The sequence below is a fragment of the Pongo abelii genome, chromosome 2 (genome assembly GCF_028885655.2).
Source record: "Pongo abelii isolate AG06213 chromosome 2, NHGRI_mPonAbe1-v2.0_pri, whole genome shotgun sequence".
Classification (NCBI taxonomy): domain Eukaryota; kingdom Metazoa; phylum Chordata; class Mammalia; order Primates; family Hominidae; genus Pongo; species Pongo abelii.
The window spans coordinates 132,500,799-132,524,997 of NC_085928.1; the positions used below are offsets into that span (position 1 = coordinate 132,500,799).

General features: G+C 35.0%; 1 protein-coding gene and 1 long non-coding RNA gene across 3 annotated transcripts in view; both read left to right on the top strand.

Moving 5' to 3' along the window:
- LOC129058615 (uncharacterized) overlaps positions 1 to 9,432 on the top strand; it is a 161,041-nt gene extending 151,609 nt beyond the window's left edge. Inside the window, exons 1-3 of one of the 2 annotated variants that reach the window (XR_010139227.1) lie at positions 6,370 to 6,411; positions 8,890 to 8,986; positions 9,093 to 9,432. This is a non-coding gene — a long non-coding RNA (uncharacterized LOC129058615). Of the gene's footprint in view, positions 1 to 6,369; positions 6,412 to 8,889; positions 8,987 to 9,092 lie in introns of those variants that run through there. The other variant, XR_010139226.1, reaches the window with a different exon arrangement.
- Positions 1 to 24,199, top strand: part of ZNF385D (zinc finger protein 385D) — a 981,405-nt gene that overhangs the window by 183,418 nt on the left and 773,788 nt on the right. The gene's annotated exons all lie outside the window — the stretch shown is intronic.

Consider the following 24,199-nt stretch of genomic DNA (forward strand, 5'->3'; position numbering starts at 1 on the left):
AATAAAGATACCTGCCAAAATAGATTCTATATCTGTTGAAAACATCCTTCAAAAATAAAAGTAACATTAAGATATTTTTGGGCAAAGAAAAGTGAAAGAATTTGCCGTCTGCAGACCCATGCTTAATAAATATTAAGGACAATCTCTAGAGTGAGGGAAAATGATCTCAGATAAAAGCAGGTTAGTACAGTAAGGAACTAATCATCAAAAGGGTGAATGTGTAGTAAAACTAAAAAATAATAACTTTAAAATGACAACAATGTATTTTGGAGTTTAAACAAATGTAGAATTATACTAAATGATGTAAAACAAGTGAGACATGAGCAAAATCAAAGTGTTGAAAAGTTCTAGAATTTTTCAATATATGGTAAAATTAGCAATCTGCAATGGACTCTAATAAGTAGAGGATAGATATTGTAATCTCTGGGATAAGAAATAAAAGAATAATAAACCACAGTATTATCAACAAGATACAGAGAATAAATGCAATAAAAACAAAATAGTTCAATCAAAAGGCAAGAGAAAAAAGAATGAAAGGAGAAAATAGAAAACAAATAGAACATAGATTTAAATTCAAATATATGTATTATCAAATGTAAATAATATAATCAAGTGACAATCCTACTTCTATTGTTACAAAATACACACTCTAAATATAAACATAAGATATGAAGTAAAAGAATGACAAAGAATATCCTGCGAAATGCTGAACAAAACAAAGTCGGTATAGCAATAAGAATGCGGATAAGAATACTCAAAACCTACATACATAGCTGTAACTGTTTTCCACCTATTCAGTTAGCAAACATTTATTTATTTATTTTTTAACTTTTAAGTTCAGGGGTACTATTGCAGTTGTGTTACATAGGTAAACTTGTGTCATCCGGGTTCATTGTACACACTGTTTTATCACACAGGTATTAAGCCTATTATCCATTAGTTATTTTTCCTGATCGTCTTCATCCTCTTACCCTCCACCCTCCAAAAGACCCCAGTATGTGTTGTTCTCCTCCATGTGTCCATGTGTTCTCATCACTTAGCTCACACTTATAAATGAGAACATTCAGTATTTGGTTTTCTGTTCCTGTGTTTGTTTGCTAAGGATAATGGTCTCCAGCTCCATCCATGTCCCTGTAAAGAGCATGATCTCGTTCTTTTTTATGGCTGTATAATATTTCATGGTGTATATGTATAACATTTTCTTTATCCAGTCTATGACTGATAGGCATTTAGGTTGATTCCATGTCTTTGCTATTGTGAATAGTGCTGCAATGAACAAACAAACATTAAAAAATATATAATATCTAATGCTGGCTAGAGATCAATACAACTGGCATCCTCATGCTTTGTTGGTAGTGTAAAAAGTATAGTCATTTTTGAAAATTTGAGACTATAAATAAAAACCTGTAAGTCGCTCATAATGTTTGGCCCACAGATTTCAAAATGTAAAACTATAAAACTTTTAGTAGAACATATATGAGAAAATCTTTATGAACTGGATCAGGAAAAAGTGTTCTTATATATGACATAAAAAGCATAGTAAAGAAAAAAATTAATGAGTGGTCTTCAGGTTGGCCCTGCCAACAAAAGACTTATATCTATAAAGAATATATATATATATGTTTGTGTGTATGTGTGTGTACATAATCTCAAAACTCCAGTCAACAGACTTGAACAAATACTTCAGCAAAGAGAATATATGTATGACACATAAACACATTAAAATATGTTTCTTCCTTTGAACTAGGAGTTAAGAAAAAAAGTGTTCAATATCATTAGTCATTAAGGAAATGCAAATTAAAACCACGGTGTGATTCCACTAGAAACCATTAGTATGTCTAAAACTTTAAAAGGTGCTTATGATACCAACTGCTAATGACAATGGGGAGCAATTGGAACTCTCATAAATTGCTGGTAGAAATTCAAAATAATACTTTTTTGGGGGGAAATAATTTGCAGTTTCTTGTAAAGTTAAGCATCTAATGACCAAAATATTGCCCTTGGTATTTACTCTAGATAAATAAAAACTTATATTCCCAAAAAAGCCTGTATGAATGATTTATAATTACCAAAAATTTGGAAAAACCCTAGTGTCCTTCAACAGGTGAATAAATATGCAAATTGTGATATCTTCATACTATGGAGAACTTCTCAGTAACAAAAAGAACAAGCTATTAATACACATAATTTGGAAGTATCTCAAAAGCATCAGCCTGAGTTGAAAAGCCAGTCTCAAAGGGGCACACACTTTTTTATTCTACTTACATTCTTGAAAAGAAAAAACTAATGACATAGAAAAGATTAGTAATTGCCAGGTGTAAAAAGGGTATGCCTACAAATGAATAACACAAGGAAGATTTGGGAGGTGATGTGGTGTTTTATGTGCTGATTTTATTGGTGGTTACAAAAATTTAAATATATGTTAAAATTTATGGAATTTTACAAAAATGACAGTGAATTTTACTGTAAACTGAAAACTAAAAGCAGTGGATTAAAGACGAAAGATATAAATGGAAAAATAAGATTTTAAAAAATAAATCTTCTCTGTATAATTGGTTAGCTATTTGAGGGAAAATGAAAATTTAAGGACTAATTCTATATTATGCACCAAAAATACCTGTCAGATTGAATTAAATTTTAATTCAAAAAACCCAAAGCAACAAAGCCCTAGGGTAAATATAGTTTGCTTTTATCTGTAATATGGAAGGAATAGTAAAATAGCACCCATGTAATTAATACTTTAAGTTTGGCAAAAAATGGTTTATGCAAAATTAACATTTAATAAAAAATTTATCAATAATGAAAACCTAATAGTTGATACGTACTAAGCATAAGAGATTATAAAACTCTTAAAAATAATAATTATTCTATGTTACCATTCATACACGTGTAAAGTTCGGAAGTATATATTGCATAAAGAGGAAATTCTAATAAAACATACAGAGAAGTGTTCTACCTTCTAATCAAAAATAAAAATTGTCATAGCTATGAGTTATCATTTTCCACTTGTTTCACTAGCAAAATTAAGGAAAAAATGCACTACCTAATGCTGATAATAGTTCAATAAAACTGACATTCCCATGACTTGATAGTATTCTAAAAGTGATTATAATCATTTTGAAAGCCATTTAAAAATGATAGATGAAAAACTTAAGTTTGCTAATAATCTTTGAAACAATATATCTTTGAGGCTTTGGGTATTTACCCTAGAATTTCCCAAAACATGAAACACAATATAAATGCCTAAGGATATTTATCCTGGACTTATTTACAAAAGTGAGAAGAGCCCCAATATATAATAGAATATTAAACTCATTCCCAAAGTTTCATGGAACACTAATCCAGAAGCTTTATGATGAAAGAGTTCAGTGGTCAAATAAATTAGAAAAACTGCACATAATCTTCAATGTTGAAGTTACAATACAAACCAAAACAGTAAAGATTCTAAGATATACTACAGGAAATAATTCTGCTAAAATTCATTTAACCCATATTTTTCCAAGTTAATTTGTCCTTAGATCTCAGGCATCCTATGTAATATTCGTTAATATCATATATAATAAGTTTTGGGAAAATAAGTGAGTAAATAGGTTAAGATTTTAATTTTTTTCATCTATTTCAAAATTGGTATGATTGTATCACTTTATAATAGAAAAATGTGTACAAACAACGACTAAGCTCAAATTACTGCCTCAATATTTTATAATCCATTAGGAAGAGAAAGCCATTTTTAATTAATAAAGGCTATACTGTGAAAGAGTTTATTCTGCCTGGAGGGGAAATATTGAAGGAAGGTGTCAAATAAAGTACTTCCTCAATGTGGTTGGGATATAAACTATTCATAAGAAGGAATTATTAATTTTCAAACAATTAAAATTTAATTTGTGATAACTAAGAATTTTCTTTGAATGAAGAGTGTTATAAACAGTTATTCTTGTCTTATCTGAGATTAATGTAAGTATATGAAACTAGGAACTGTGGAGTCATGGTGGAAAGAACTTGGCCGTTGGTATTAAATAGACCTTTGTCAAAAACCCAGTTTTATTTCTTAGTCAAGGTACTCACACTTTCACTATGGTTTGATCATAATAATGACAACCTACCTAGCAGAGTTATTTAAGAATTAGAGAAAACATTAACCCAGTGCTTGGTTCGTTAAAGGTGTCGCTAAGTTGTGGCATGAATGCAAGAATTTGTGTAGAGGAGGCAAAATTCCACCCCCATCTTCTTCGGGTCTTGACTGGGCTGAAGAACAATTATCTCACACATTTTCTATAGGTCTGGAGTTCAGAAGAAGCTTGGTTAAGAAGCATTTGCTGAGGTTTTCTCATGAGGTTGCAGTCAGGATGTTGGCCATGACATCAATAATCTCTTGAAGGCTTGATTGGATTTGGAGGGTCCATTTTCAACATGGTAGCTCACACACATGGCTTGCTTGGGTGTCTTCACAACATGGCAGCTGGTTTCCCTCAGAGATGATCTAAGACAATGTAAGGCAGAAGTCTTGTGAACTAGCCTGAGGAGTCACACACCATCATTTTTGCAATGTGTGCTATTGGTTACATATGTTAGCCCTATTTATTATGGAAGGGGACTATATGACAGCATGAATACCAAGAGGTGAGGTTCAGTAGGAGCAATCTTAGAAGTGGCTAGAACAGCTTCATTTTCTCAGGCTACAATATGATTTCTTTGTTCTGGGGAAACAAAGGCTATTGGCAACTCAATGCAGACATCTCAGCTTGCAAATGAGGAGAAAAGAAAGCAACTCTCAGCATCTGAACACCAAATCTCTCAGAAGTTCTCTGACCCAGTGTGGCTCATATGTCCTCCTTTGGACTAAGTCACTGCAATCTGTTAGTCCTGGGGCCATGTTTCTAAACCCTGAGGTTAGGGACAGGGCACTATAATTGAAAGAATCACTTGAGTAAGTGGGATGGAGAAAGAGATGAATGATGGAGCCATTTCAGGGTAGATGGGCAGAAAAAAATCATATCCTCTTCATCATTATGTCAATTCCTAAACAAGACAGAGTTAAGAGGAATCATGCTTTGTTAGATGAATCTGGAAATTACCATTGATTTTTTTATAGATTGGTACATCAGAGTTATTTAATAAGCATCAGTAGTAAGTAAAATATTGATACATTCTCCTTGTTTTTCTCATAAAGTGGTAATTTTCAATAAGGCCTAGGTTATTTTATTCCTTCACTGAAATATTTTAATGATAGTCTTTATTTTATGATTCTTTAGAATATGAGTCAAAACATTTATTCATTAATTACTGTTTTGCAAGTACAAGTAATACACATTGTGTTAGTGTCTCTTAATTTTTGAAGAACAACTTCATCAGCTTAAACATTTAAAGACAATAGATCTTTAGTAAGAACAGAATGTTCATATTTTATCATACATATTCTACACCTAGAATTAACTCTAAAAGAAGAATATGCTCTAGTAACACCTCTAAGTGATCACATTAGGCAAAATTGTCTTTTTTTTTTTTTTTTTTTTTCTTAGAGTTTCACTCTTGTTGTCCAGGCTGGAGTGCAATGGCGTGATCTCGGCTCACTGCAACCTCCACCTCCCAGGTTCAAACAATTCTTCTGCCTCAGCCTCCTGAGTAGCTGGCATTACAGGCATGCACCTCCATGCCCGGCTAATTTTGTATTTTCAGTAGAGACGGGGTTTCTCTATGTTGAGGCTGGTCTCGAACTCCAGGCGTCAGGTGATCCGCCCGCCTCGGCCTCCCAAAGTGCTGGGATTATAGGCATGAGCCACTGCGCCCGGCTGCAAAATTGTCTTATAAGATCAATATGGCGTACTATTTAAAAATATATTTAATTAGACCAATAATAATTATTTAACCTAATTAACAATAGAAAAAGCAATTTCTGCTGCGGACTTCCTATGTTTATTTTTTAAAAAATAATTCTGTATTTAACTTAATTCACCATGTTAAACAATAATTAATGCCAATTTCTTTAAAAACACACATATTTCTTATAGATGAATGACAGTCATGTAATTTAAGGGAGAAAAACTTGTTGGAATATGACTTTTAGGTATTTTTCACAGATGATTTTACATTTTAGAAATTCACAGAGTATCATTTATAGTTACTGTAAAGTGGTAGGTCATGTGATTTATCATGTTAAACTAGGTTAAATTACACCCCGAATTATAAGAATGGAAATCTATCTAGTGTAAAGAGAAAAAAAAATAGCCTGTACCTTTGTTATAGAACTTAGTATTTCCTGTGTGTGGATATGTTTCAAGGATTGCAGCTTCACTAAAAAATACTAAAGAAATAAGGTTATTCATAGAGGACAGTTTTGTATGTTGATATTTAATTTTCCTTCGATACCAGGTTACTCCAGATGGTCCTAGTGGGCTTGTCCCATATCACTAGGTTAGTATTTATATAACCTTGACCTTTAGAACTTAATGATATTAGCAATTGCTTTATGAACCTGTGGCTGCTAGCCATTATGTTCAGTGACCACGACAAATTCCTTGACACATATATTTGGAAAAATTTCCTCTAGACACTTCAAAAGGAACTTTCCACTCATTTGAAATGCAATTAAGGTTACTAATACATGAATTTAAAACTAGATGAATAACAAAAGAATTATCTGCAACAAAACCTATTTACTATATCTTGTAAATGCACTGTCATCACAGAGGGCACAGTTGGAATAAAATTAATACATGCTGCAACATGTGAGCCCAGAGGATGTACCATATCATGGACACAATGTCAGCCTGAACTTAAAATTTCCCATCTCATAGATTTGATTTTCAACTTTGACTGTATTTGAATATTATTAATATATTTGCCCACAAGTAATTGTTTTGGAAATTACTCCTCAGCAGCAATGTAAAATCTCAAACTGTGATGGCAACACTTACCAAGAATACTGTTTTTTTATTGCTTCATTACACCCACTGGGCCATTTTTATTGTTGAATTTAATTGGTAAGTGTTCATTTTTCCAAATAATGCAAACACATCAGGGCAAAAGTGTGTTAGAATTAGCAAAGAATAACAGATGGTATATGAGGGTTAGCATATATATAGCTCTGTAAGTAGAGCTCACTTCTGGAATATCCTAATATCATTTGGAAGGAAATGCTTGTGCTTAATGAACAACAGGACACTTTCAACAGGACACAAGGCAATGTAGAATTGGCTGGGCCCATGTCTGTGTCTATTAATGGCTGTTTTGCGGTATGCCAAGCAAAACAACTTTGAGCTATTTAAATTTGGCTCATTGTCATCACCTAACATACAAGGCATACAAATCTAAAAATATCAGATTTTTGGTGGTGAGCAGGAAGATAAAGACAAATATTTCTGTGATGCCTCTTTCTAGATACTAATACACAATTTATTAACACTTTAGATCTGCAAATCTACAAACCGGTCCAAATTTGCTAAATAATATTGAACCTTCCTTTTTTCTTCTCTTTCTTCCTCCTTTGGGTTCTCTTATTCCTGATTGAAATCTCCCCTCAGTTCTCACCTGCATCTCTAAACAGAGGTTTGAATACTATGAATTGTCATAAGTCTGTGAAATTAATATTTTATATAAGATCTCAAGGTGTAGACTGAGGATAGCAGTGTATGTATTTGTGTTAGGCTCTGGTTAGTTTGGTTTCCTTGTCTGAACCACAGAAGAGATGATTCCAGTGATATTTTCTCGGTTGCCGTATGTATGGTTCCTATCTATGCCATTCTGGATATGTAAGAGGGAAGTTAATCCATCACTTGCAGTTTATGCCATAGGGCATGCCTAATGGATCCTCTCTCAGAATCCCAGTTGAGAAAGACAGTTCATAAGAAGTCAGGGAGGACCTTGGGGCCAACTTTAGTATATGAGCAAAACTTAACCCTAAAAGACAAGAATTCCACCTCAAAAAAACTGTAGAAATGTTGGAGTTACTAGTTAAGGAATGGATTGTACACCTAATGAAGAGAAAAAAAAAAATGCTGGTTTTTCTGCTAAGCCTAGGAGGCTGTTGGGCTTTCTAAGAGAACTTGCTCTAAATCAGTGTATATTCTCTGCTCAGCAGCAATCCAGCTGGATTGTTTCTAATGCCATTTGGGTATTTATTTTTGTTTACTTGTCTTTGTAACCAGTATTAGAGCTGAACTGCCAGTCCTAACGAGAAAAGAAAAAAAGAAATGAAATAGAAATGCTTAAAAGCAAAAAGTTCCTAATACCATGAGAAGATATTTCTCTAGATATTTGAAAATATTTTTAAAAGTATGCACGCGGCCGGGCGCGGTGGCTCATGCCTGTAATCTCAGCACTTTAGGAGGCTGAGACAGGCGGATCACAAGGTCAGGAGATCGAGACCATCCTGGCGAACACGGTGAAACCCCGTCTCTTCTAAAAAATACAAAAAATTAGCCAGGTGTGGTAGCAGGCACCTGTAGTCCCAGCTACTCGGGAGGCTGAGGCAGGAGAATGGCGTGAACCTGGGAGGCGGATCTTGCAGTGAGCAGAGATCGCACCACTGGACTCCAGCCTGGGCAACGGAGCAAGACTCCGTCTCAAAAAAAAAAAAAAAAAAGTATACACACATATTTGTATGTAAACACATTCACACAATAACGTGCTAAAACATACAGCAGAGTCAGTGTGTTTCTTCCAATGCACTTTCCTATATGAAGCAAGACTATTATAGGTAGGATTTAGCAGGAAATACTGTTTCAATTGCCATTGGTCTTTCATCTCTCCACTCCAAGTCTCTCTCGATAGTGTTGCCAGCAGTATCTTATGAAACTAGAAATCTATCATTTTACTTACTGAAATAAATCTAATGCTTTGTCTTTGTCCACAGAATAAACTTTGAAAATTCGGTTTCATCTTTGTCCACAGAATAAACTTGGAAAATTCGGTTTCTGCGTCTTAGGGCTCTTCCTTTCCCATCTTTCCTCCGTGATTCCTGTGTACACTCCATTTCTGGTATTGAAAGGTGAAGTTTGGGTTATTGATTGCAACTTCATGAATTCTAACAAGGTGCATGATTTCTAGACCCGCTTACTTAATGACATGCAACATCCCCTTTGCCATATTCACAGGTTCTGGAGAGTAGATTGTGGACATTCTTGTGTGTGGAGCTTGCATCATTCTGCCTACCACAGCTCCCCTGGGAGAAAGGAAGCTCCCCTGGGAAAGATAGTCTCTCAGTGGCCAACTGCATCCCAGTGACAACTCTACATTATTGTGGACAGCTATCATCGCTGTCAGAATAAGCATACGATTCTACACAGTTGAGCCTCCTTTGCTATTTTACTCCACAAGTTATAAACCAATGTTAAAATAATATTTCCTAATTTTAATTAAATATATATCTATTATAATGTTTTCAAGTTTAACGTTAAAATTTATTTTGAATAAAATGTCTAAGTATTCCTCATGAGAACTTTGTTCCCTTCTGGTTTCTTCACTAACTTCATTCTCCTTACAAAAAGAATGAAATGGAATATCTATGTAATATTTTAAAAGTACATATATGTCTTTGTGTGTGTGTGTGTAGGGTGAGAGGGAGAGAGAGAAAAAAAGTCACCACAGGAAAGTTTTCATATTTTATAAGTTGATTTTTCTAAGTTAATTATGGTCTTAAATAGTTTTAACCACCCAAAGTGCTCCATTAGTTATCATGATCTTGAGAAATAGATATGTATCACCAGTTAATTGAAAAACATATGGTATTGATTAGTGTTTAGCAATCTTATTTTAATAGACTTCGATTAAATAAATGACTGCAGTGTATTTCCACAGTACAAGATGCCAGTTAAAAGTTGATGCTGGAAAAAGGTACCGAACAAAGAAACAAAGAAATATTAGTGAAGAATGGCCACGAAATGTTTGAAGAATTTGTTCATGTCTTTTTATATGTGGGAAGATTTTAGATTGTGCGATCTCCTCATTTGTTATAATCTAGGATGTCATTAGGCCCTGACTCTAAAGCCAGAGCCTGAGTTCAAAACCCAGCTCTGCCACTTACTGGCTGTGAATCAGTTTTCTCATCTGTAAACTGAGGATAATTACAGTACCTACCTCATTGGCAGTGCTTTGAGGATTAAGTGAATTAGCATTTGTAGTTAGTAACATTATATAAGTGTTTATAATCATTTATAAACAAACACTAAAAATACTGACATTTTCATTAATGTCCTTCATAAAATACCAGTTGATTATGAACAATCTCAAATACAGTATTGGTGCCAGTTACTCTAAATACTTCTTTTGAACAAGACATATTTTATGAATACTGGGGTCTAACCTATCTAGTAAGAGCATGAAATTAAGTAAGATGCTTGGATTTCAGTACGAAATTATTCTCATGAGACCAAAAATATATCAAATTCTTATGACCCAGCTCATTTGCCCCTTGTATACAGATTTATAAGGAAAGTCAGATCAAAATCAGAAGATTGCATGATGGTCATGAAATCAGGACAGGTAAAGTGAAATCAAACAATAATTTTATAACTTCAGGACATGGCAGCCTGCAATGTCTCTGATGACAGAGATGGTCATGCCACTAGCCAAGTTTTAACTACAAGACTGTCTCCACTGAAGAGTGCTTTAACAGTCCCAGGTGACACTCCCTTCTCTGACTTGTTCATGTGTTTCCATGGTTGACCATTTCCTTGAAGTCAGTATTTCTTCATGTCTCTGAATGTGTTTACTCAAGTTACGTCAAATTACTTCTGAACTCATGCTGGTCTGGGAGCATTCTTTCTCTCCAAGATGACTTTGCAGATTTTTTTTCTGACACATGTGTTGATTTCAAAGATTAATTCTTCAGAGACCTTTCTTATTTTGAAGTTCCTAAAGAAAAGCCTCACTTGCTAACTCCAATTACGTGAAGTAAACTTGCTTAATTAAGCAATCAGAATGCAAAACTAGTAGAATTTGGAAACATTATTTAAGAGAGTGTGAGTGTTTATCCAGGAAAGTCCCAAGTTGTGCCTTTTACAATTTTAGTAAAATATTATTAAAAGTTGAACTAAAACAAGCCAACATGAGTTGAGTAGAGATCTACTCTTTCATGCCACCTTCTGCCACTGTCCTGTCATGCAATAGAGAAAGTTATCAGGTTAACACGTGGCTAAATCTACAATACAGTCAGCAATAACATCCCTTTATCTGCACAGATTTCAGACAAAATAACATCTTTCTCCCCAGGGTGCTTTTCCAGGTGGGACAGAAATCTTTTATTTTTAAAAAGGAAAGTGGGCTGAGCATGGTGGCTCACACCTGTAATCCCAGCACTTTGGAAGGTCAAGGCAGGTGGATCACGAGGTTAGGAGTTCAAGACCAGCCTGGCCAAGATGGTGAATCCCTGTCTCTACTAAAAATATAAAAATTAGCTGGGTGTGGTGGCAGGTGCCTGTAATCCCAGCTACTCAGGAGGCTGAGGTAGGAGAATTGCTTGAACCTGGGAGGCAGAGGTTGCAGTGAGCCACGATTGCACTGCATTCCAGCCTGGTTGACAGAGTGAGACTCCATCTCAAAAAGAAAGAAAGAAAGTGAACACTGAATGAGTAGATCATATTTAAATACATGTATTATTTGTTTTAGGAAAAAAAGATTGCCACTGTCCATGGTTTTTACACATAAAATTGTAGTTTAGCTTGCATTAAGCCTGCAATAAAAGTTGTTTTACTAATGAGCACCATTGAATTAGAAATTAGTATGACACTGACAATATTATATCTAAACATTTGTCTAGTATGCCATTTAATTTGGCTCAAATGTTCTCAGTATTTCCTTTCTGTCCCCAGTTATTATTGATCTATACATTTATTACTTGAAACTTACAATTTTAAAGTTTCTACAACCTTTTCAGTTTTTATCACTGGAATTTTGGATCAGGTAAAGTAGATTGCTCTCTCATTGGTACATTATAGATATAATGAACTGAAGTTGATAGTAAATAACAATATCTAATGTACAGCAAGGTGTCTCCTGATACCTTGATACTCAGGATAAGGTAGGATTTAAAAAAAAAAAAGATTAAAAAAATGGCCAAGTGACACCACTACAAATTTTAAAAACGGATATCTACGGAGCCACAAATCTATAACATCTTATCATGTGAAGGAACTTCATGGCAATGTAGTCCATTTGTCCTTTTTTGTTTTGTTTTGTTTGAGACATAGTTTTACTCTTGTCACTCAGGCTGGAGGGCAACCTCCTCCTCCCAGTTTAAGCGATTCTCCTACCTCAGCCTCCTGAGTAGCTGGGATTATAGGCACCTGCCACCACGCCTGGCTAATTTTTGTATTTGTGAGTAGAGACAGGGTTTCACCATGTTGGACAGGCTGGTCTCAAATTCCTGACCTCAGGTGATCCACCTGCTTCGGCCTCCTGAAGTGCTGGGATTACAGGCGTGAGCCACTGTACCTGGCCCCGTTTGTCTATCCTTGAATCTAGTGCCATCAAGTCTTTTGCTTGTGTAGTTGAATTCTGAGAGCATCATCAAATGCAAAAGTTTTATAAATTAACACACACAGTGTTGAAGATTTGAGATCTGCCACAATTAGAGGAAAATTAAATGATAAAATATATGTTGAAATGATTTATCTCCCTTGAAGTCAAAGCAAACAAAAATTTTTAAGATATATTTTAAAAACAAAACACCATGTTGCCCTGAGGTCAATAATAGTTCCATGAACATGAGTGTGAAATATCACTTTTCCAAGTGGGCCGGGATTTATTGCATTGGAAGGGAATAGAGATCATTTGTTCACCGCCTTCTTATGAATGGGAGAACAGAGTCAGGGGGGTGAAGGGTTTGCTGGAGGCCACACAACTTGAACATGTTACAATCAGCACATTTTGATAATCCTTGCTTTTTGTACCACTACTGAAAGTAAATTAATGATCAGAACTCCTAAAAGTGATCTTTGAATTCACCAGAGAATTGGAGTTGATATTTAGTTTAAAATTCACATACTGACAAAGTGAAACTCAGGGTTTTGTACCCTACATTTCTTAAATCTTAACCTAAATAAAAAACAGAACTTTTTAAAATTAACAGTTCTTTCACAGTATAAAAGTAAAATATAAAAAATGTAAAAAAAATTGTTAAAAACTAAATTTAAAAAAACACTAAAGCTACAGAAAAGGTGAAAAAATAACTAATAGTTCTAAGACTTCCATTTTGCCAAGTTCCATTTTAATTAGAAAGCAACATTCAAAAGGGGAATTATAGTTTCATAATCTACTAAATCCATTTTTTTAATTAATTAATTAATTTATTATTATACATTAGGTTTTAGGGTACATGTGTGCAATGTGCAGGTTAGTTACATATGTATACATGTGCCATGCTGGTGTGCTGCACCCACTAACTCGTCATCTAGCATTAGGTATATCTCCCAGTGCTATCCCTCCCCCCTCCCCCAACCCCACAACAGTCCCCAGAGTGTGATGTTCCCCTTCCTGTGTCCATGTGTTCTCATTGTTCAGTTCCCACCTATGAGTGAGAATATGCGGTGTTTGGTTTTTTGTTCTTGTGATAGTTTACTGAGAATGATGATTTCCAATTTCATCCATGTCCCTACAAAGGACATGAACTCATCCTTTTTTATGGCTGCATAGTATTCCATGGTATACATGTGCCACATTTTCTTAATCCAGTCTATCGTTGTTGGACATTTGGGTTGGTTCCAAGTCTTTGCTATTGTGAATAATGCCGCAATAAACATACGTGTGCATGTGTCTTTATAGCAGCATGATTTATAGTCCTTTGGGTATATACCCAGTAATGGGATGGCTGGGTCAAATGGAATTTCTAGTTCTAGATCCCTGAGGAATCGCCACACTGACTTCCACAATGGTTGAACTAGTTTACAGTCCCACCAACAGTGTAAAAGTGTTCCTATTTCTCCACATCCTCTCCAGCACCTGTTGTTTCCTGACTTTTTAATGATCGCCATTCTAACTGGTGTGAGAAGGTATCTCATTGTGGTTTTGATTTGCATTTCTCTGATGGCCAGTGATGGTGAGCATTTTTTCATGTGTTTTTTGGCTGTATAAATGTCTTCTTTTGAGAAGTGTCTGTTCATGTCCTTCGCCCACTTTTTGATGGGGTTGTTTGTTTTTTTCTTGTAAATTTGTTGGAGTTCATTGTAGATTCTGGATATTAGGCCTTTGTCAGATGAGTAGGTTGTGAAAATTTTCTCCCATTTTGTAGGTTTCCTGTTCACTCTGATGGTAGTTTCTTTTGCTGTGCAGAAGCTCTTTAGTTTAATGAGATCCCATTTGTCAATTTTGGCTTGTGTTGCCATTGATTTGGTGTTTTAGACATGAAGTCCTTGCCCATGCCTATGTCCTGAATGGTATTGCCTAGGTTTTCTTCTAGGGTTTTTATGGTTTTAGGTCTAACATTTAAGTCTTTAATCCATCTTGAATTGATTTTTGTATAAGGTGTAAGGAAGGGATCCAGTTTCAGCTTTCTACATATGGCTAGCCAGTTTTCCCAGCACCATTTGTTAAATAAGGAATCCTTGCCCCATTGCTTGTTTTTCTCAGGTTTGTCAAAGATCAGATAGTTGTAGATATGCGGCGTTATTTCTGAGGGCTCTGTTCTGTTCCATTGATCTATATCTCTGTTTTGGTACCAGTACCATGCTGTTTTGATTACTGTAGCCTTGTAGTATAGTTTGAAGTCAGGTAGTGTGATGCCTCCAGCTTTGTTCTTTTGGCTTAGGATTGACTTGGCGATGCAGGCTCTTTTTTGGTTCCATATGAACTTTAAAGTAGTTTTTTCCAATTCCGTGAGGAAAGTCATTGGTAGCTTGATGGGGATGGCATTGAATCTATAAATTACCTTGGGCAGTATGGCCATTTTCACGATATTGATTCTTCCTACCCATGAGCATGGAATGTTCTTCCATTTGTTTGTATCCTACTAAATCCATTTTTAAATGAATATATATTTTAATGACACAATAGAAATATACTTTTATAAGTAACTTTCATAAAGAATCCTTGGTTTTAAAACTTCTCATTCTCGGGAGGCCGAGGCGGGTAAATCACGAGTTCAGGAGTTTGAGACCAGCCTGGCCAATATGGTGAAACACCGTCTCTACTAAAAATACAAAAAATAGCTGGGCATGGTGGCGTGTGCCTGTAGTTCCAGCTACTCGGGAGGCTGAGGCGGGAGAATCACTTGAACCTGGGAGGCGGAGGTTGTAGTGAGCCAAGATTGTGCCACTGCACACTGCACTCCAGCCTGGGCGACAGAGTGAGACTCCATCTCAAATTAAAAAATAAATAAATAAATAAATAAATAACTTCTCATTCTCTGAAGATCAAAGCACTTGAGAAGAGCAGAATGCATACGGTTACCTTTAAGATAATTTTTAAGATAATTTAATTTTAACTACGCGAGTTAGATGACTATGAAAAATAAAAAGGAAAAATGTCCAAGGAACTTCCTCTCTTAATAATACTATATGTAACCTTAACTATTCATGCTATAGTTTTAACTCATTATTTTTCTTTCATTAATAGAAGTGGACAGAAGCTAAAAACCACCTTCAATTAATAATATTCCTTTATTTGCTTTAAGACTTTTATTAAGGTTCTTCCTTGCCTTCTTTTCAGGTCTAAGAAACCCAGTTTTTTACAATTTAAGTTTAATACTTAATCTTTCACATTTTTTCTTAGATCTGTATTTATATCCATATCCATCATTTCTCTATTTGGAGCTTAAATCTAAATATAATGCATTTGAGAAATACAAACATAACAAAATATTTACTAAAGTCTCTACATATGAAAAAAACTCTATTGTATATGTATAATTATTTTTTATCTTAAATTTGCTACCCTGCAATACATTTTTATTTATAATAACTGCTATAAGTAATTTTCAATTTGGATTCTTTTAACAGTCTAGACTTAGTTCTACAAACTTATTAAACAATCTTTCAGGCTTATTTGGATAATAGAAAAATATGTTAAATGGTACCATAGTGAAAAATGAATACTACCTAGTTTATCTTTTTAATGGGTTTCTACTCTCTCTAAGTCAAATTCAATAGTGATACATTAGTCAGTGTATCTAGTATAGCAAATAAATTTCTTCTTATTTGGTAAATCTGAATAATTTGTGGATCCCTGCGATGTGTCATGTGAAACCAAATCCAGCCTCTGAAGGTAAGATTGTCATAATTGGTTAGTTATGTCTGTCATGGATGTGCATCAGGTGATCAAGTTCTTCATATGGGAAAGAGTTAACTTATTTCTTTTAACTTTTACTCAGGTATGTTTGGGATTAGGGATACAGCTGGGATATTTAATTCATTTAACACAAAAACATGGTTTTAGTTAGGTGGTAATTTGTTTTAAGACATTTTCTTGACAAATATTTTTCCTTGGAAATTTGGGTTACTTTCTAATTTTAATATTAATTATTGCAAGAGAGTTAGTTGGTATAGTAGTTATGTATTTATGCATAATAATATTACAGAAGCTTTATGTCTTAAGACAACACACATTTATTAGCTCACAGTTTCTGAGGAGCAATAGTCCACACATTGCCTAACCAGTACTTCTTCCAGGCTACCATAAAGATATAGGCAGGGATGTGTTTTCATCTATAGTTCAACTGGGGAAGGAACAACTTCCTCACTCATATATTTGTTTGCGGCACTCAGCTGCTTATTTTCGTCTCATTTTTTCACTGGTTTTTGGCCAGAGACTACCCTAAGATCCTTGCCACATGATCCTCTTCACAGGGAAACTCATAATAAGATCACATTTTTTTCAGATTGTAGAAGTGAAATGTAAGACAACATGAAAAAGCTTTGGCAGCTTGCTTCTTCAAAGCTAGTGAGGGAGAGTCTATGGGCATTACTATCTTTTTGTAACATAATCCCACTCATGATGTATAGCCCATCACCTTTACCATATTCTTTTTTTTTTCTTTTTTTTTTTTTTTGAGACGGAGTCTCGCTCTTTCGCCCAGGCCAGAGTGCAGTGGCCCCATCTCGGCTCACTGCAAGCTCCACCTCCCGGGTTCGTGCCATTCTCCTGCCTCAGCCTCCCGAGTAGCTGGGACTCCAGGCGTCCGCCACCGCGCCCGGCTAATTTTTTTTGTGTTTTTAGTAGAGACGGGGTTTCACCGTGTTCGCCAGGATGGTCTCGATCTCCTGACCTCGTGATCTGTCCGCCTCGGCCTCCCAAAGTTCTGGGATTACAGGCTTGAGCCACCACGCCCGGCCACCTTTACCATATTCTGTTGGTAGAAGCAAGTTACAGGTTCTACCCTCCAGGAGAGTGGACTGTGGAAAGGTCTGATTACCTCAAGGTGGAAATTAGAGGGGCCATCCTAGAGTATATCTGCCACAGTTAGGATGTGTAAATTTTCAGGGAAATTTATCTGGGTATAAGAAAATATTCTCATATAGCCTGAAGATATCCTGAATCATCGTTAGTACCTGCTCTTCTCCTTTAATAGTGAAAGGGAGAAAACTGTTAAAGGAAACATTGATCTAAGAGTAATTATGACATTTATAAGAATTGTTATGGAAAAATTGGATTCAGATAATACAAGGAAGTCTGTATTACAAAAAGACTAGGCATGGACAGCAGTTGAAATCACCAAAGTATTAAAATATATTTTAAGAAGACAGAATCAATGAGAAAAGAAAGAAAACCTGAGACTTTAAGCATTATAAATGAGAGAGGGAGAAAGCAAAGCTGTCTCTTAAAAAGAAAAAAAAAAAAAAGGAAAAAAAAAAAAAAAAGAACAAAAGCATATAGCTACTGGATTTACAAGCCGAAATCTTCATCACAGTTCTCCTCTTAGCCTTACTGACTGTTAAAAGTCATAGTCAGTAAGATATTGGCTGTGGGTCTGTCATAGATAGCTTTTATTATTTTGAGATACGTCCCATCAGTACCTAATTTATTAAGAGTTTTTAGCATGAAGCATTGTTGAATTTTGTCAAAGGCCTCTTCTGCATCTATTGAGATAATCATGTGGTTTTTGTCGTTGGTTCTGTTTGTATGCTGGATTATGTTTATTGATTTGCATATGTTGAACCAGCCTTGCATCCCAGGGATGAAGCCCGCTTGATCATGGTGGATAAGCTTTTTGATGTTCTGCTGGATTCAGTTTGCCAGTATTTTATTGAGGATTTTTGCATCGATTGTTCATCAGGGATATTGGTCTAAAATTCTCTTTTTGTTTTGTGTCTCTGCCAGGCTTTGGGATCAGGATGATGCTGGCCTCATAAAATGAGTTAGGGAGGATTCCCTCTTTTTCTATTCATTGGAATAGTTTCAGAAGGAATGGTACCAGCTCCTCCTTGTACCTCTGGTAGAATTCGGCTGTGAATCCGTCTCGTCCTGTACTTTTTTTGGTTGGTAAGCTATTAATTATTGCCTCAATTTCAGAGCCTGTTATTGGTCTATGCAGAGATTCAACTTCTTCCTGATTTAGTCTTGGGAGAGTGTATGCGTCGAGGAATTTATCCATTTCTTCCAGATTTTCTAGTTTATTTGCATAGAGGTGTTTATAGTATTCTCTGATGGTAGTTTGTATTTCTGTGGGATCGGTGGTGATATCCCCTTTATCATTTTTTATTGCATCTATTTGATTCTTCTCTCTTTTATTCTTTATTAGTCTTGCTAATGGTCTATCAATTTTGTTGATCTTTTCAAAAAACCAGCTCCTGGATTCATTGATTTTTTGAAGGGTTTTTTTGTGTCTCTATTTCCTTCAGTTCTGCTCTGATTTTAGTTATTTCTTGCCTTCTGCTAGCTTTTGAATGTGTTTGCTCTTGCTTCTCTAGTTCTTTTAATTGTGATGTTAGGGTATCAATTTTAGATCTTTCCTGCTTTCTCTTGTGGGCATTTAGTGCTATAAATTTCCCTCTACACACTACTGTAAATGTGTCCCAGAGATTCTGGTATGTTGTGTCTTTGTTCTCGTTGGTTTCAAAGAACATCTTTATTTCTGCCTTCATTGAATGGGCAAAAACTGGAACCATTGCCTTTCAAAATTGGCACAAGACAGGGATGCCTTCTCTCACCACTTCTGTTCAACATAGTGTTGGAAGTTCTGGGCAGGGCAATCAGGCAGGAGAAGGAAATAAAGCGTATTCAGTTAGGAAAAGAGGAAGTCAAATTGTCCCTGTTTGCAGATGACATGATTGTACATCCAGAAAACCCCATTGTCTCAGCCCAAAATCTCCTTAAGCTGATAAGCAACTTCAGCAAAGTCTCAGCATACATAATCAATGTGCAAAAATCACAAGCTTTCTGATATACCAATAACAGACAAACAAGAGAGCCAAATCATGAGTGAACTCCCATTCACAATTGCTTCAAAGAGAATAAAATACCTAGGAATCCAACTTACAAGGGATGTCAAGGACCTCTTCAAGGAGAACTACAAACCACTGCTCAATGAAATAAAAGAGGATGCAAACAAATGGAAGAACATTCCATGCTCATGGGTAGGAAGAATCAGTATCGTGAAAATGGCCATACTGCCCAAGGTAATTTACAGATTCAATGCCATCCCCATCAAGCTACCAATGACTTTCTTCACCAAATTGGAAAAAAACTACTTTAAAGTTCATATGGAACCAAAAAAGAGCCCGCATCACCAAGTCAATCCTAAGCCAAAAGAACAAAGCTGGAGGCATCACGCTACCTGACTTCAAACTATACTACAAGGCTACAGTAACCAAAACAGCACAGTACTGGTACCAAAGCAGAGATACAGACCAATGGAACAGAACAGAGCCCTCAGAAATAATGCCACACATCTACAACTATCTGATCTTTGACGAACCTGACAAAAACAACAAATGGGGAAAGGATTCCCTATTTAATAAATGGTGCTGGGAAAACTGGCTAGCCATATGTAGAAAGCTGAAACTGGATCCCTTCCTTACACCTTATACAAAAATTAATTTAAGATGGATTAAAGACTTAAATTTTAGACCTAAAACCATAAAAACCCTAGAAGAAAACCCAGGCAATACCATTCAGGACATAGGCATGGGCAAGGACTTCATGTCTAAAACACCAAAAGCAATGGCAACACAAGCCAAAATTGACAAATGGGATCTCATTAAACTAAAGAGCTTCTGCACAGCAAAAGAAACTACCATCAGAGTGAACAGACAGCCTACAGAATGGGAGAAAAATTTTTGCAATCTACTCATCTGACGAAGGGCTAATATCTAGAATCTACAGTGAACTCAAACAAATTTTCAAGAAAAAAACAACCCCATCAACAAGTGGGTGAAGGATATGAACAGACACTTCTCAAAAGAAGACATTTATGCAGCCAAAAGACACATGAAAAAATACTCATCATCACTGGCCATCAGAGAGATGCGAATCAAAACCACAATGAGATGCCATCTCACACCAGTTAGAATGGCAATCATTAAAAAGTCAGGAAACAACAGGTGCTGGAGAGGATGTGGAGAAATAGGAACACTTTTACACTGTTGGTGGGACTGTAAACTAGTTCAACCATTGTGGAAGTCAGTGTGGCGATTCCTCAGGGATCTAGAACTAGAAATACCATTTGGCCCAGCCATCCCATTACTGGGTATATACCCAAAGGATTATAAATCATACTGCTATAAAGACACATGCACACATGTTTATGGCAATAGCCACATAATGGCAATAGCCACATATGGCAAAGACACATGCACACATGTTTATTCACAATAGCAAAGACTTGGAACCAAGCCAAATGTCCAACAATGATAGACTGGATTAAGAAAATGTGGCACATATACACCATGGAATACTCTGCAGCCATAAAAATGGATGAGTTCATGTCCTTTGTAGGGACATGGATGAAGCTGGAAACCATCATTCTCAGCAAACTATCACAAGGACAAAAACCAACCACTGTATGTTCTCACTCATAGGGGGGAATTGAACAATGAGAACACATGGACACAGGAAGGGGAACATCACACTCTGGGGACTGTTGTGGGGTGGAGGGAGGGGGGAGGGATAGCATTAGGAGATATACCTAATGTTAAATGACGACTTACTGGGTGCAGCACACCAACATGACACATGTATACATATGTAACAAACCTGCACGTTGTGCACTTGTACCCTGAAACTTAAAGTATAATAATAAAAAAAAGTCATAGTCAGTCTAGCCTACATTATCTCTCTCTTCTCAAACTCCACAGAGAACTAGGGTATTGTGTGATGTGATGTACAAATATCCTAAGTGGCTAAACAAGTGCTAGACACAGGGCAGGTACTTAAAATATATTTGTCATATGACTTTTCAATAACTTGTAGGGTGCCTACTTTTTTTCTTGGCATGACTTTTCACCAGATATACGTAAAAACAATCGTTCTCTAATTCAGGTCTTCAGAAATTTTTCTGGGGCAAACCTTTCTTAAGTTTTATGTAAGCTGTTTTAGATCCAAAGTAGGGTAGAACTTCCTGAAAGCACAAAGATATTTGGTGCGTTTTCAAGAAAATAGGGTTGATGCTTAAAGTAACTTTAAAACAATCTGGTCTGAGAACTCAAGAGCGGGACTCAACCGTGCAGCCTCAGCATCCCTGGTGTGATGGCAGACACGCTGTGTGGCGTAACTCCAGGGGGATCATGTTTTGCCAAGGAGGCCCTGATGGCATGACTGATTCAAGAAGAGATTCCTAAAATAGGAGCAATAGGTCAGAATACAGGAAAAGATTTGCATAGTGTTGGTTAAAAAAATGTAATAATAGTAATATAATTTTTCATTGGACTTTGAAACTTTGAGGAATACTTTCGTGACATTGAAATTTAAGACATATCTGATCTATTATTTATATAGTAGTAGATTCTACTTGAATAATTTACCTTTTTTAACAAAATGTTTTTGTTTTTATTTTCGAGGTTAAACTATGGGCTCCCATTTGGCCTCAAAAATATTTTAGTGCTCTCATGGTGAGTCATTTGAAGATTAAGGTAAAATTTCTTTTTGAAACTGAGGACTCAAAATAGAAATTCTGATTTGAAGCTTGCAATTCTAAAAAGTCTACTGCTTAAAAGGGAGAAAGGAATGCATTTAAAAGTTTCATTCTGTATCTCATTCTGCCACTCTGGGCTTAATTTTTGTAGGTGAATCTGCAAATATTCCGTTAAGACTTCCATCACCTTGTAAAAGCCATAGTTGTATTGAGACCAACAAATTTAATGTGATGCTGTGATGTGATAAAAACTGTACTTGAAATACAATCCGTTAACCTTGATTTGCCTTATGTAGTCTTCTGTAATGTAATTTCCTGTCATAAAAGTAAGATGTTCCTAATTAAAGTGTTCTCATTTTTGAAGTTCCTAAGTGATATTTAAGTTAGGAGATGATGTAAAACAATTAATGCTTTTTAATAAAGAACTTACGATAACATGCAACAAACAATTTAGATTATCTTCTATTCTGTGACTTTCCCCCGGTTTATCTTCAGTATCTGAGTTGTGTGGCTGAATATTGGTGAGTTCCTTAGCTGTGCTATACACACACACGCACCACTGAAGCTGAATGTTGTGTTAGAATATGTATATGTTAGATATTTGCAGAATTACAGTAATGCTATTTTTATGTCTTGGGAATTTCCAGATGCTGTGGTTTTAATTTTAAATTCACACTGCACTCTAGTGGGGAATTAGATCAAAGCAAAATTATTTTTATAATGGTGCTTTATACCACTATGAACTATTTACAGTTTTAATAGTGAAATATAGAAGATATTGTGACCCAGTATAATTTTCTCAAATGCTAAATGCTATAAATATGATTTTATATATTATATATAATATATATTTAATATTTTACCGTAACAGTAAAATAAATTTTTCTACATTAGTCTTGAAAATAGAGGAAAATTCACTACTGAAGTAGTTTATTTGATTTATATATATGTATTCCAAATACGCTGCATAAAATCTATATACATTATATATACATATGTATAATTTATACACATATATACAATATGTATATGCATATACAGATGTAAGCAATACTCTCTAAATCCTAATACAAGGAAATGCTGAATAAAAGTTACTACCTATTTTTGTCATCAAAAAAAGGCCAAATTTCTTTCACAAGTTTTATGAATAAAAATGAGATTTAAAAATATTTGCTTATAATGGTTCATTACTAGTCTTAATTTTATGAAGCAATTTAACTTAAATCCTGCATAGGCAACTTTGACAGCAATGTGTGGCTAGAGTCACTTTTCAAATCACCTAATAGCTTTTTTTTTTCATTTTTTCTAAGTTATTTCAAATTAATTTTAGTGCTTTTAAAATCCACTTATGATAATTGTCTCTGGAAATTTTATTCCAAGTAAGCAGTATCTAATCCCATGACATTAGTACAGTATTTTTTCCCTTTTTACTCTATATATGCTTATTCGTGATTTCCACAACCTTTTACCATTTTTAAAGGTGATTTTAAATGCTTTCTGCAAAATGACATATTACAGTAGCAGTTGTATCATCATATTCTTACAAATAATAAATCGTTGTTATATTTTTACTTTCATTTTATGAGCTGGTCAAGAAAATTGTATAAGAATTATAAACTCCATTAGGATTTGTATATGTCATACAAATTACAACTCCCCTTCTGCAAAATGGACTAGATTGATATCTTCCCGTACAGTACTTTTTTTCCATAATAAAGTAATTTTAAGAACTCTTTATAAGAGACTCTATAAGGAATTCAATATTGGTGGATTCTTCTTTTCAGAAGAGTAAGTTTTTTTGAGCAAAACTTTTGTAAAATTTGGGGAATATTTAGACATTAAATTTTATTTTTTCAGTGAAATTATTTTTAAAGAAATGGCTAAAATCTGCCACCTGTTGTGTTCTGTATAAATATTATTAAAACTTAAGAATATAAAGCTGCTTACCAAATAAACTTGTAATTTTGACTTTTTAATGAAATAGCCAGCTGTCATCTACCCTGACTAGTTGTATTTCAGTGTTATCACCATGAAGTATTTCTAGATTAGATTTTTATTTTATTTTCCGTTGAATCAAAAATAATTTCTGGAGATATTATCATATCAAGATTTCTAAAGGAATTTTTAGTGTTTAGCCTTGGTCTCTACCACTATTTATATGAGAGTGTCTGTGCTAAATGTCTTCTAGATATATTATACAGT